Genomic DNA, 13327 nt, shown 5'->3' with positions numbered 1-13327 from the left:
AGTGAAAAAGTTTTCCTAATATCCAACCTAAACCTCCCCCATTGCAACTTGAGACCATTACTCCTTACTCTGTCATCTGCTACCACTGAGAACAGTCTAGATCCATCCTCTTTGGAACCCCCTTTCAGGTAGTTGAAAGCAGCTATCAAATCCCCCCCCATTCTTCTCTTCTGCAGACTAAACAATCCCAGTTCCCTCAGCCTCTCCTCAGAAGTCATGCTCCTGCCCCCTAATCATTTTTGTTGCCCTCCACTGGATTCCTTCCAATTTGTCCACATCCTTCTTGTAGTGTGGGGCCTAAAACTGGACACACTACTCCAGATGAGGCCTCATCAATGTCGAATAGAGAGAAATGATCACATCCCTTGATCTGCTGGCAATGCCCCTACTTGTACAGCCCAAAATGCTGTTAGCCTTCTTGGCAACAAGGGCACACTGTTGACTGATATCCAGTTTCTCGTCCACCGTTACCCCTAGGTCCTATTCTACAGAACTGCTTCCTAGCCATTCGGTCCCTCGTCTGTAGCAGTGCATGGGATTCTTCCGTCCTAAGTGCAGGACTCTGCACTTGTCCTTGTTGAACCTTATCAGGTTTCTTTTGGCCCAATCCTCCAATTTGTCTAGGTCCCTCTGTATCCTATCCCTACCCTCCAGCATATCTACCACTCCTCCCAGTTTACTTGCTGAGAGTGCAGTCCACACCATCCTCCAGATCATTAATGAAGGTATTGAACAAATATCTGTTGCTGTACCCATTCGTTACCTAGTTAAGTAATGGACAGTGTGGCAGGGCCCACTTGCTCCTGCCTCTTCTCACGTCCACAAAGGAGCTCGGACACCTTTATGCTGGCAAAGCACACAGTGCAGTTTATTTACAATGGTGGTTCCCACCACCCTTCTGCAATATACAGCCATACTGCTAGCGTCTTAGGGAGCCCTCAGCTCCTGTGGCAAATGGGGAAGAGCAATCTCTTTCTCCCTCTCTCTGTCTGCTTCCTCTTCTTAATGAGGTCTGCTCTCATGTACTTAGAGTTACAGTGACCAGAGTGTGCTGCTGTTGCCCAGCACTGTGCCAGAGACAGAAGTCCAGAACATTAGAAAGTGATTTCACCATGGTCTTTGTGATACACTTTGATTCCTGGGCTTCCGTAGTTAGTGAGTTATGGGCTGGTAGTTTTCTAAAGAGACATTATTAAGGGCACAACTATCCCAATGCATAGGAAAGATAGGAAGTATGGTAAGAGAGCACCATGGCTTGACCAAGAGATCTTCAATGACCTAAAACTCAAAAAAAGAGTCATACTAGAAGTGGAAACTAGGTCAAATTGCAAATGTTGAGTATTTTAAAAAGCAACAAAAGAATGTAGGGACAAAATTAGAAAGGCCAAGGCAAAAAAACAAGATTAAACTAGCTAGGAACATAAAGGGTAACAAGAAAATAGTTTACAAAGCAAAAGGAGAACCAAAGACAGGGTAGGGACATTACTTAATGATGAAGGAAAGACAATAACAGAAAACGCAGCAATGGCTGAAGTTTTAAATGCCTTTTTGGTTCAGTTTTCACCAGAAAAGTTAGCAGGGATCAGATGACTATGACGGCATAAATTGGATAGGATCTGAGGCTACAATAGGAAAAGAGGAAGTTAAGAATTACTTAGACAAGTTAGATGTCTTCAGGTGAACAGGATCTGATGAAATACATCCTAGAATACTTAAGGAACTGGTTGAAGAGATCTCTGAGCCATTCAGAACTCCTGGAGGACAGGAGAGAGCCCAGAGGACTGGAAAAGGGCAAATATGGTACTTCTCTATAAAAAAGGGGAATAAGGACAATCCAGGGAATTATAGACCAGTCAGCTTCACTTCAGTACCCAGAAATTGGTAAGCATCTAGAAGGAAATAAGGTAATACAGTAACAGTCAACAACGATTTGTCAAGAACAAATCATGTAAAACGAACCTAATATCCTTCTCTGACAGGGTAACAAGCCTTTGGATGGGGGGAAGCAGTAGAGGTCCTATATCTCAGCTTTAGTAAGGCTTTTGATACTGTCTCACATGACCTTTTCATAATAACCTTGAAAAATATAGCCTAGATGAATCTATTATAAGAAGGGTACACAACTGTTTGGAAAAGTATACTCGGAGAGTAGTTATCAATTGTTCACAGTCTAGCTGGAATGGCATATCGAGTGGGGTCCTGCAGGGATCTGTCCTGGGTCCAGTTCTATTCAATATCTTCATAAGTGATTTGGATAATGGCATGGAAAGTACAAATTTTGCAGATGATACCAAGCTGGGAGGGGTTGCAAGAACTTTGGAGGACAAGATTTGAATTCCAAATGATCTTGACATACTAGAGAAATGGTCTGAAATAAATAGGATGAAATTCAATAGGGACAAATGCAAATTACTACACTTAGAAAGGAATAATCAGTTGCACAGATAAAAAGAGGGGAAATGATTGCCTGGGAATGAGTACTGCAGAGAAGGATCTGGGGTTTATTCTGGATCCCAAACTAAAAATGAGTCAACAATGCAATACTTTGCAAAAAAAGTGAACATCTTTCTGGGATATATTGTCAGGAGTGTGGAAAACTAGACATGAGAAGTAATTCTTCCACTCTACTCAGCACTGATGAGGCCTCAGCTGGAGTATTGTATCCAGTTTTGGGAACCACATTTCAGGAAAGATGTGGACAAATTGAAGAAAGCTTAGAGGAGAGCAACAACAATTATTAAAGGTCTAGAAAACATGACCTTCTGCAGAAAAGGACCTGGGGATTACAGTGGACGAGAAGCTGGGTATGAGTCAGCAGTGTGCCCTTGTTGCCAAGAAGGCCAACAGCATAATTGGGCTGTATTACTAGGAGCATTGCCAGCAGATCGAGGGAAGTGATTATTCCCCTCTATTAGGTACTGGTGAGGCCACATCTGGAGTATTGCCACTCGTTTTGGACCCCCCACTACAGAAGGGATGTGGACAAATTGGAGAAAGTCCAGCAAAGGGCAAAGAAAATGTTTAGGGGGCTGGGGCACATGACTTACGAGGAGAGACTGAGGGAACTGGGCTTGTTTAGTCTACAGAAGAGAAGAGTGAAGGAGGATTTGATAGCAGCCTTCAACTACCTGAATGTGGGTTCCAAAGAGGATGAGCTTGGCTGTTCTCAGAGGTGGCAGATGACAGAACAAGAAACAATGGTCTCAAGTTGCAGTTGGGGAGGTCTAGGTTGGATATTAGGAGTAGGGTGACCAGACAGCAAGTGTGAAAAATCAGGATGGGGTGGGGGGTAATAAGCTTCTATATAAGAAAAAGCCTCAAATTTCAGGACTGCCCCTATAAAATCTGGTCACCCTAATTAGGAAACGCTATTTCATTAGGACGGTGGTAAAGCACTAGAATGGGTTACCTAGGGAGGTGGTGGAATCTCCATCCTTCAAGATTTTTTTAAGGCCTGGCTTGACAAAGCCCAGGCTGGGATGAGTTAGTTGGGGATTGGTCCTGCTTTGAGCATGGGGCTGGACTAGATGACCTCCTGAGGTCTCTTCTAACCCTAATCTTCATTGATTCTATGACTGTGTGTGGAAGGGTCAGGAGGAAGGATTGTGTGTGGAAGATGCAGGATTGTGTGTTGAAGTGGGAGGGGGGATTGTGACTGGAAGGGATCGTGGAGATCTAGACTGGAATGGGTGGAGGGGGATTGTGTGTGGAAGGGGGAGGATTGTGTGTGGAAGGGGCTGGGGGAGATGGTGACTGAAAGGGGCAGGGGGAGGATTGTGTGTGGAAGGGGCATGAGGGCAGGTTGTGTGTGAAAGGCAGGGGTGGCTCTATGTATTTTGCCTCCCCAAGCATGGCAGTCAGGGATCCTTTGGTGGCATTTCTGCAGGAGGTCCACCGGTCCCGTGGATTCCGCAGCTGTTCAGCGGATGATTTGCTGGTCCCCTGCCTTTGGCGTATCCGCCACCGAATTGCCACCAAAGCCACGGGACCGGTGGACCTCCCGCAGAAATGCCGCTGAAGGCTTCCTGACTGCTGCCCTCATGGCGACTGGCACACAAACACACCCTGGCTTGCTGCCCCAGGCATGTGCTTGCTGCACTGGTGCCTGGAGCCACCCCTGGTGAAAGGGGGCGGATTGTGGGGGGACTGGGAAGGGGGCAGGTTGTGGGGGTGGGGTAGATCATCTGTGGGAGGGGCAGGATGGAGGATTGTGTGTGGAAGTGGCGGTAGGGATTGTGAGTGGAAGGGGGAGGAGCAGATTGTGTATGAAAGGGACGGGGATGATATTAGTTCTGAGGGATTTTGGAGGGGGTTTCATTTTAGTTTTAACAATGGCTTAAATAGATTTTTATGATTGATTGGTAACATCAGTGTGGGTTCCTGGAGCTTGGACAGGCTCCCACTGACCAAACTACCATAAATCAACAGGCCTCTGAGGAAATCTTCCACTCGTCCAAGTGAACGTGATCACTCCAACTGCAAACCATTGAACAGTTAGGTGCTATTGGAGCCTCTGCTCAGGAAACTCTCACCCAGGCGAGTGTAAATGCTTCCTGGAGCTAGCAGGAGGCATGGGTGAGGCCCAAAGAGCCCTGGGCAGAACAGGACAGATAGTGTCTTTATTCCTGTGATCTGAGATTGTAGCTGTAGATTGTAAACTGACCAAGCCTTGGACTCATTCTGGCCCCTGCCCCAGGTGGGAAGAGGGATTAGTGAGGAAGGCTGGGCACTTCTGCTTTTTATGCCATCAGGGAGTGTGAGTCCTGTTTGTTTGGTTGTTTTCCAGGGGGAGCTGATCTGCTTATCCAAGCAGTGTGACTTGCCCACCAGAAAGGTGGAGACGTGGTTCCGATACCGGCGGAACCAGGACAAACCCAGCCTGACTACAAAATTCTGTTCAGTGAGGTGAGTGATGTGGCGAGAGGCCTTGGGTCACTTCAATCTTCCAGCAGGGTCTGAGCTCTGCAGTCTGTGCACAGCCTCCCAGCATCTCCGGGTCCCAGCTGGAATGTGCCCTTCCTGCTGCCCCTCTGCTTCGTCTCCCCCCTCCTGTGCTGCCTCCCTACCCTAAATCAGAGGCCTCACTTTTCCTTCCACCTTCAGCCTCTGAACTGTCTCCTCCTACCCCGACCTAAGGGCCGGCCCACAACATTTTGGCACCTGAGGCAGGGAGCTCAAATGACGCCCCCACGCTTGGGCCAAAACTTTGAAAGGTCTCAATTCTGCCTTCTTCCTGTTCTACTCCTCTCATGGTGCTGCTTTGCTACCTCCCAATAAAGGAGAACTAACAACTTAAAATGCCTTGTTCAAATATTTTAAGTAATACTTAACTTTCAAACACCTGAACAGCAAATGTAACTTTTCTTGTCTGCATAGTAAACACTGGCATTTTTATCTGTTTGAATAATAAAAGTGGTGCTTTCCATGCCTTCTTGGTTGCAAAGATTTGAACTGCTTCCTGCTGAAGGTCCACAGTCTGGGCCAGCTCATGCTCTATTGAGATGGTTGCAAGGCCGACCAGCCTCTCCTGTGTCATTGTGGAGCATAGATGTGTTTTTATTAACTTCAGCTTGGAGAAGCTGTGTTCTCCACTGGCAACAGGAATTGTTAGAAGTATGCGGAGAGCAACAAAAGCATTTGGAAAGAGGGTGGTCATCTTATTTGTGCACATATATTCCAGAACAGCCTTTGGAGTTGATCCTGCTGAAATGTACTTTGAAAGGGCTTTCAGTTCATCACCTAAATCACTTGCATCAATATCGTGCATGTCATCATGTGTCAACACTGTTTCTAGTGCCCTGCATTGCTGGTGTAGGTCTTCTTCAGGTATAATGAGGAGTTTTGGAATATCATACAACATCCCAAATATACTGCGGTGTTCCTTGAGCTGCAAGAAACGTTCTTCAACTGAACGTATTGCACAATCTAGCACCTGGTTAAAGAATTCAACTTTGAATTGTTGTTTGAGGTCTCTTATGGGATTATCCCGTGCCTCGTAATCAAAATGTCTTCTTCGGTGACTCTTGTATTCTTGAATGGGTGGGAAAACAGCTTCAGTGTGAAGTTCCTCTGCCAACTTCTGTGCACTCTTCAGAACATTTTGAAATCCCTCATCTGACCGGTAAGACTGTAGGTATGACTTTGCTTTGTCCAGTTGTTCCATTGCTCCAGATATACCAAGGTCAACACCTTGGAATCTCTTGTTTACAACATTTATTTCAAACAGTGTGTCATGTCACAACACTAAGCCACACAGAAATGTGAAGTTATGTATGTTTCTGATGATTCCATTCCCCTCTGCCACGGTTCTCCCACAAACAGTTCCTCTCATAGCATTATCCACCATAATGGCAACTATGGCATCATTATTCATCCCAATTTGGTGTTTGATAGGCTTTATCACCTCCACTCGACTTTCCCATCGTGTGGCACTCAGTGGTTTCAGTGTCACAGAATATGTTCTCAGATGTTGCTTCAAAATTTGCCATCGATGAGTTGATGCAGAGAAAAATACATAGATGCTTTGAATTACATTAAAAAATTCAGCAGCCTCACTAGAAGCTGATGCTGCATCACTGACCACCAAGTTCAGTGAAGGAGAACTGCAAGGGAGAAAAAAAGCTTGAGGGTTTAACTCTGGGATCAGTGTCTGCACGCCTCTGTTCTTTCCTTTCATGTTGGCACCATTATCTGACCTCTGATGTCAGCTATCGTAATTCCCATATCTTCCAGCTTTTTAAGAAGTACATTTGTCATACCAGCTCCTGTAGTATCATCAGTGTCAATAAATTCTAGAAAATGCTCTCTGACAGTCACCATTGCTGGGACACTTTCACTAGGTTCCGTTACAAAACGCACCATTCAAGTAATTTGTTCTGTATGGCTTCTCTCAGGTGTGCAGTCCAGAGTAATATCTTGCTGACTTCAGATCTGCCACAATCTTCTGTTTGACTTTTGTTGCCAGTAACTGTATGATCTCATTTTGAATTGTTTTTCCAAGGTAATGGTGTGTGTACATTTCTTTGGTGGTGACTCTTCTTAGATGCTCCTGGAGTACAGCATTAAACTCAGCCATCAGTTCCACAATTTTAAAGAAGTTTCCATTGTTTGGCACATACAGCTGATCTGAAGTGCCATGCAGTGCTAGGTTTTGGGTAGGAAGCATTCTCACAATGACAATGAGCCTTTTCAGAACATTTTGCCAGTAAAGAGACTCTTATGCAATCTTCTCTTGATGTGGTGGCCTTTAACCATAGTTTCATCTCAAGCTCTTTCCACCTATGGAATGCTCTCTGGTGATTTGCTGCCTTCTCATGGCATGCCAGATTTCTAGCCAGATTTTTCCAGTGCTTTGTTTCTCTAGAACCCAATGTGGCTTGAACGTTAGACTGGAAGAGTTTGCACCAAAAACAGTATGCAGCATTCTGGGGTTTTGACTACATAAGCCATGGCCTGTCAACTTTGTCACCGTTGGGGATTTCACACCAGTAATATGTTGGATGGAAATTTCTATTTTCATTGTCTTTGAGGAACATGAAGTTTTTCACTTGCTGTGGCCCATGCAGTACAAGGAAGTCCCTCAGGCTACTGCTCAAGTGGGTCCACAGTCCTGGGATCATCTAGACTTAAGGAACTAAACTCAGCAGCAGCTGTTTCTTGTGCCTCCACCACACTCTTCTCTGTTCTACACTTTTCTTCAGGAATGTGCATGGTTACATCCATTTGAGATGGAGATATGGATGCTGCAGCAGCTGCCAGGTCACCTGCACTCTGACTAACTAGAATATCAGGCATCTCCTCACCACTCACATCCTCGCTGAGGCTGAAGGCTCACCGTGAACATTTGTGTCCGTGGGTCATAACTATAAAGGGAAGGGAACAGCCCTCCTGTGCACAATACTATAAAATCCCTCATGGCCAAAAACACCAAAATCCTTTTACCTGTAAAGGTTTAAGAAGCTCAGGTAACCTGGCTGACACCTGACCCAAAGGACCAATAAGGGGACAAGATACTTTCAAATCTTGGTGAGGGGAAGGCTTTTATTTGTGCTCTTTGTTTTGGGTGTTGTTCGCTCTTGGGACTAAGAGGGACCAGATATCAGTCCAAGCTCTCCAAATCTTTCTGAACCAGTCTCTCATATTTCAAACTTGTAAGTAACAGCCAGGCAAGGCGTGTTAGTCTTATTTTTGTTTTCTCAACTTGTAAATGTTCCTTTTTGCTGAGAGGATTGTACTTCTGTTTGCTGTAAACCTTATTTGAACCTAAGGCTAGAGGGGGTTCCTCTGGGCTATATGAATCTGATTACCCTGTAAAGTATTTTCCATCCTGATTTTACAGAGATGATTTTTACTTTTCTTTCTTTAATCAAAGCTTTCTTTTTAAGAACCTGATTGATTTTTTCCTTGTTTTAAGATCCAAGGGGACTGGATCTGGACTCACCAGGAATTGGTGGGGGATGGTTAAATTCTCCTTGTGTTAAGATCCAAGGGGTTGGATCGGTGTTCGCCAGGAACTTGATGAGAGTCTCTCAAGGCTACCCAGGGAGGGGAAGGTTTTGGGAGGAAAGGGGGTGTTCCAGACTGAGGAATCTGGATGGTGGCAGTGAACCCAGATCTAAGCTGGTAGTTAAGCTTAGAAGTGTTTATGCAGGTCCCAACATTTGTACCCTAAAGTTCAGAGTGGGGGAGGAACCTTGGCACTATGTATCTCAGGAGAGCTCCTTCCTGCTTAGATAGAAAAGCTTCCTTGCTTTTTCTTTTTCTGAATGCTGCCCCAGAGGGGCATTTTCTTCTTTCACTCATGACTACTGTTCTGCGCCAGCTGTGGTGGCTCTCAACACTCAGTTGAAGGGGACAAATAAGCAGGCTGGTAGAAGGGTCTGAGTGAGGGAAGATATCAGTGTCTTAAGGGCCTAACTGGCTCCTCCTACTTCAGGTGACTACCTGTTCTCCTCAAGTGGGTTTAGGGAAGCAGCAGGAAACAAGAAGCTCCCTGAGAAGCTGGTGTGAATCAGTCCAGGCTCCTGGACGTGCTCAAGAGGTACATAATAGGCTCCTCCTCCTCTCTCTCTCTGCAGCTCCTGCTGCTTTCTGTTATTCCCTCTCACCTTTTCTCCTGCCTGCCTGTTATGTCTCTTGTGCCCTCCTTCCTCCAGCACAGCACTCCACCATCTCTGTGCATCTAGAGCAGAGAGAATACATATGCACCAGCACCAGACACAATCTTCTACACTCTGGGTCTTAATGGCAACCTCCCTCCCCCGAGTCTGACACCTGAGGCAGCCGCCTCAGTTCGCCTCATGGTAAGGCCAGCCCTGCCTGCCCTGTCTCCACCTGCTTTTACCCTCCTCACCCATAATTCATCCAGGTTCCCTTACCTTCAATTCAGTTTTCTCCTCAGGTTCTGCTTTCAAACACACATTCTATCCTGTAGCCCAGGGGTAGGCAATCTATGGCACGCATCCCAAAGGCAGCACAAGAGCTGATTGTCAGTGGCACTCACACTGCCCGGGTCCTGGCCACCGGTTCGGGGGGGTCTCTGCTTTTTAATTTAATTTTAAATGAAGCTTCTTAAACATTTTAAAAACCTTATTTACTTTACATACAACAATAGTTTAGTTATATATTATAGACTTCTAGAAAGAGACCACCGAAAAACGTTAAAATATATTACTGGCATGCAAAACTTTAAATTAGAGTGAATGAATGAAGACTCAGCACACCACTTCTGAAAGGTTGCTGACCCCTGCTGTAGCCTGAAAAATCCCTCTTGACCTCACCTGTCTTCCCAACTACCAGCTGTTTCCCTCCTCCCATTCATGATGCAGTACCTGTAGGCACAGCTATGAGCTGGGGTGGGGGAGTGCTGCATAAACTGCACCCCACCCAGAAAGGCTTGTGCCTCAGACACCCCTTGGGTGTACTCCACAGCAATGCCTATTCACTACTGGCCTCTACCAGCAACACATTGCAACATGTCCTGTGCCATTTCAGTTGTCCTGGCCAGGGCATGATCACCAATTCCTTGCACTCCCATCCAGCTTGGGCTCCATCTGCTCTGAGCAGGAGTAAGCAGCTGCACAGAACTAGAGCACAGACATTCTTGGCTCCCAAGAAACCATGCTGCCTCCTTGCCAATCCTAACAGCATCCTCTCCACCAAATCTCCTTCATCTGTCTGCTTGCCTTTGACACAGGTGATCACTCCCACCTCATCCTCCATAAATGAAACTTGGCTGCCTGGTGCTTCTGAAACCAAAATATACCAAGACCTACCCCAAACTGCCCCCTAAGACCTTGTCTACATTGTGTAATAGAACCACTGATGACTATAATTGTCATGAGAGTGGCAACTCAACCAGTGGTGAATATGGTGTGTTCTAGTCTATACTTTCATTTAAACCATGGTGAGCTCACAACCGTTTCTGACAGTTCCTATCAGCAGTGCTTCAGTCTGATGGTATGTACCAGGGCTAAGGACATTTAGACTGGGCTTATTAGAAGAGAATATGGAATAGCGGACTAAGGCTGATGGAAGTGATACGAGATACACTAATGTGCATTATAAGCAGTTATATACAGTATTACATGTTGCTCCTTTTTTGTGAATGAGGGAATGAAGTGCACCCAGAGCTCTGCTATCAAGTGGAGCTCATTTCAGTGCTACATGCTGTGTGAGTATCTATTAGCTAAGGTCAGTGGTTGCACGAATGACTGACACTAGGTGTGGCCAGAAGGGCTGAGCCTGACCTCTGAACTTCTAATTTCCTTTGTTCTTTTCTTACTTGCTTTTAGTTGGAGTTCTTTGTGTTACCTCATTTCCTTCTGCACTGGACTTGTGGTCTTGTACGATGTGAGTATGTAATCAGCACCCACCCTACCTTGCTAGCAATGATGCACAAAAGACAAACGTTCAATAAATATTTCTATTCTGTACTTGGAGAGAAGCAGGATGATGTATTTGTGTCACATAAGGATGATGAAGTACTTTCCAGTCCATCTACTAGGGGAAAACATTTTTAAATAACCCAAAAACTACACAGGAAGTTCAAAAGGCAGAAAAGCTAACACCGAAATTTCACCCTGCGAGGCCATCCACATATTAAAAGAAGTAGGACCTTAATGTAGTCTGATGGAAAATCTTATTGTAAGACTGTTTCAGAATTCATCTTTTTATGATGGGGTCAAAACAAGCACCTCCATTTTGTACTATTGTATAATCTGTAACGGGAACAGGCCAATTCATTAGGCAGCTGGTTGAGAGAGGAATGTTTCTGACACTCTCACAGTTAGATTACACTGTTTCTTTGCAGAAGCCCTGGTTTTGGGACCCAAGAGAATGCTGGGTGGGGTATCCACAGCAGGTAAGTCATCCAGGCGTGTTGGTCCATGTAACAGCAACTCAGAAGGTTCACATAGTCTCTTGGCCTTTGTCAGGACCTGTGCCAAGCAGCTGGATGCACCCCTTATCCTGTATTGTTTAAGGTAGACCTCGGAGGGCTCTTTACAGGTAAGTTACAGCATGTGTCATGGACAGACTGGTAAGCATCGCAGGTCTAGGCTTGAGTCCAGAGAATGCAATCACCTGACAACAGGTAGGCTAACCCTTCAGTTCAGCAGAGGTGTGACTCTGTGTAGACACCCACTTCCACAGACGGTTTGTTCAAATCAGTATAATAAAAAGATCCTACGTGGTAAAGGCAGAATCACCTCCAAGGGCAAGTACATTTCCCCCATGGCGCTGAACATAGCTGGGCCTTCTGCAGGTCTGCATCCCATTGGTGTAATGGCTGTTCAGACATTCACAAGAGGGGAGAGATGTAAAAGGGCTGTGGCCATGTCAGGACTTAGCCAGCTCTGCACTCCTGCAAGCAATGGGGGACAAACTAAGCTGAGGTAATAAGAAGGATCCTGTTAATGGTGAATAAAACAAAAACAAGTCACTTTCGTCAGGGTTCACAAAGATCTCTTAGAGCATGGGAAGGCAAACAGTGTCATTTCCCAGCTGCTGGAGGATGTGCTGTGGACATAGGCTTCTCCAGTCTGCTTTAGGGACATCTCAACACAATCTCCCTCTCAAATATATTTTTCCATCTAAAGGGGTCAGGTTCATCTCAATACAGATTGGGGGGAGGGATTTTAAAATCTCAGTTTTTCACAGAACAGCTAAACAATTTCCCACACAGCTCTACTGATTCACTGTTTGCCAGATTCTCTGTGCCCAAGTAAATCGTTTCAGACACAGCAAACGTATTCAGCTCTGGTTCTCTTTGCAGCTATCTGCTCTTCCCCATGGTTTATGCATTAACTAAGCCTCTTTGTTTTGCTGCTGCAGCCACTACAGCGCTCTGTGTACTGGTACTACATGATGGAATTCTCCTTTGCCTTGTTACTGACTTTCACCATGGCCTTTGATGTGAAAAGAAAGGTGAGAGGAAGTACTTAGGTTCTAGACAGTGATGTGAGAGATGTGAGTGGCCAACCAGAGGTTCTCTGGGGTCCAATGCAAAATAACAAAGTCAGGGACCTATGCAGCACCCTCCCACTTCTTTCAGCTCTGCACCCTCACAACTGTCTCCTGTCTGCCTCATCAGTTTGTCAGTGACCCGCACTTCAGGCTGTGGGGAGAGTTACCCCAATCTGTTTTAAATGCTCTACATCCTATAGTGACCCTCCCTTCAAAGGCCAGCTTGGGAGATGCTTAGATTCTAGTGTGGTAAGTTCAGTATGGATCAATAGACAGATGCAGACAGAAATGATCCCTTTCCTTAGAGAGTTAATTTTCCCCACTCAGTGTTGACAGGAGGGCAAATCTATCCATTTCAGCAGAGAAAAGCTTTTAATTTCATGTCAAGACATATAATTCTGTGGGACTGAGCTAACTCAAAGAGACAGGTTTCAGAGTGGTAGCCATGTTAGTCTGTATGAGGAGTACTTGTGGCATCTTAAAGACTAACAATTTTTTTTCCCCCTCGCTGCTTCGCCGGCAGCACTTGCCGTTTTTTTTTTTTTCCCCTTCCTCTGCCGGTGGACACCCCACCCCCACCCCCACCCGCCCCATGTGTCCTGATATTTTCTCCCTCTCATCTGGTCACCCTAGTCAAGGCTCGCTGTGTAGAGTTTCATGAGCCGTGGCATTAAAGAGTAAGCGGGGTCTCCAAGGATCACAGTGGGCATTTTGACTTCACCTACGGTGATCATCTGGTTTGGGAAGAAACTCCTCGCTTGCAGCTTCCTGAACAGGCCAGCGTTCCGAAAGATGTGTGCATCATGCACCTTTCCAGACCAGCCTACGTTAATGTCAATGAAACGCCTACAGTGATCCACCA

The 13327-nt window shown here is 45.7% G+C and overlaps 1 pseudogene; it reads left to right on the top strand.

Moving 5' to 3' along the window:
* LOC127040390 (ceramide synthase 4-like) overlaps positions 1–13327 on the top strand; it is a 38490-nt pseudogene that overhangs the window by 5806 nt on the left and 19357 nt on the right.

The sequence above is a fragment of the Gopherus flavomarginatus genome, chromosome 24, assembly GCF_025201925.1.
Source record: "Gopherus flavomarginatus isolate rGopFla2 chromosome 24, rGopFla2.mat.asm, whole genome shotgun sequence".
NCBI classification, from domain to species: Eukaryota; Metazoa; Chordata; order Testudines; family Testudinidae; genus Gopherus; species Gopherus flavomarginatus.
The sequence above is the reverse complement of the archived record's forward strand: the minus strand, read 5'-3'. Positions and strand labels throughout refer to the sequence as shown.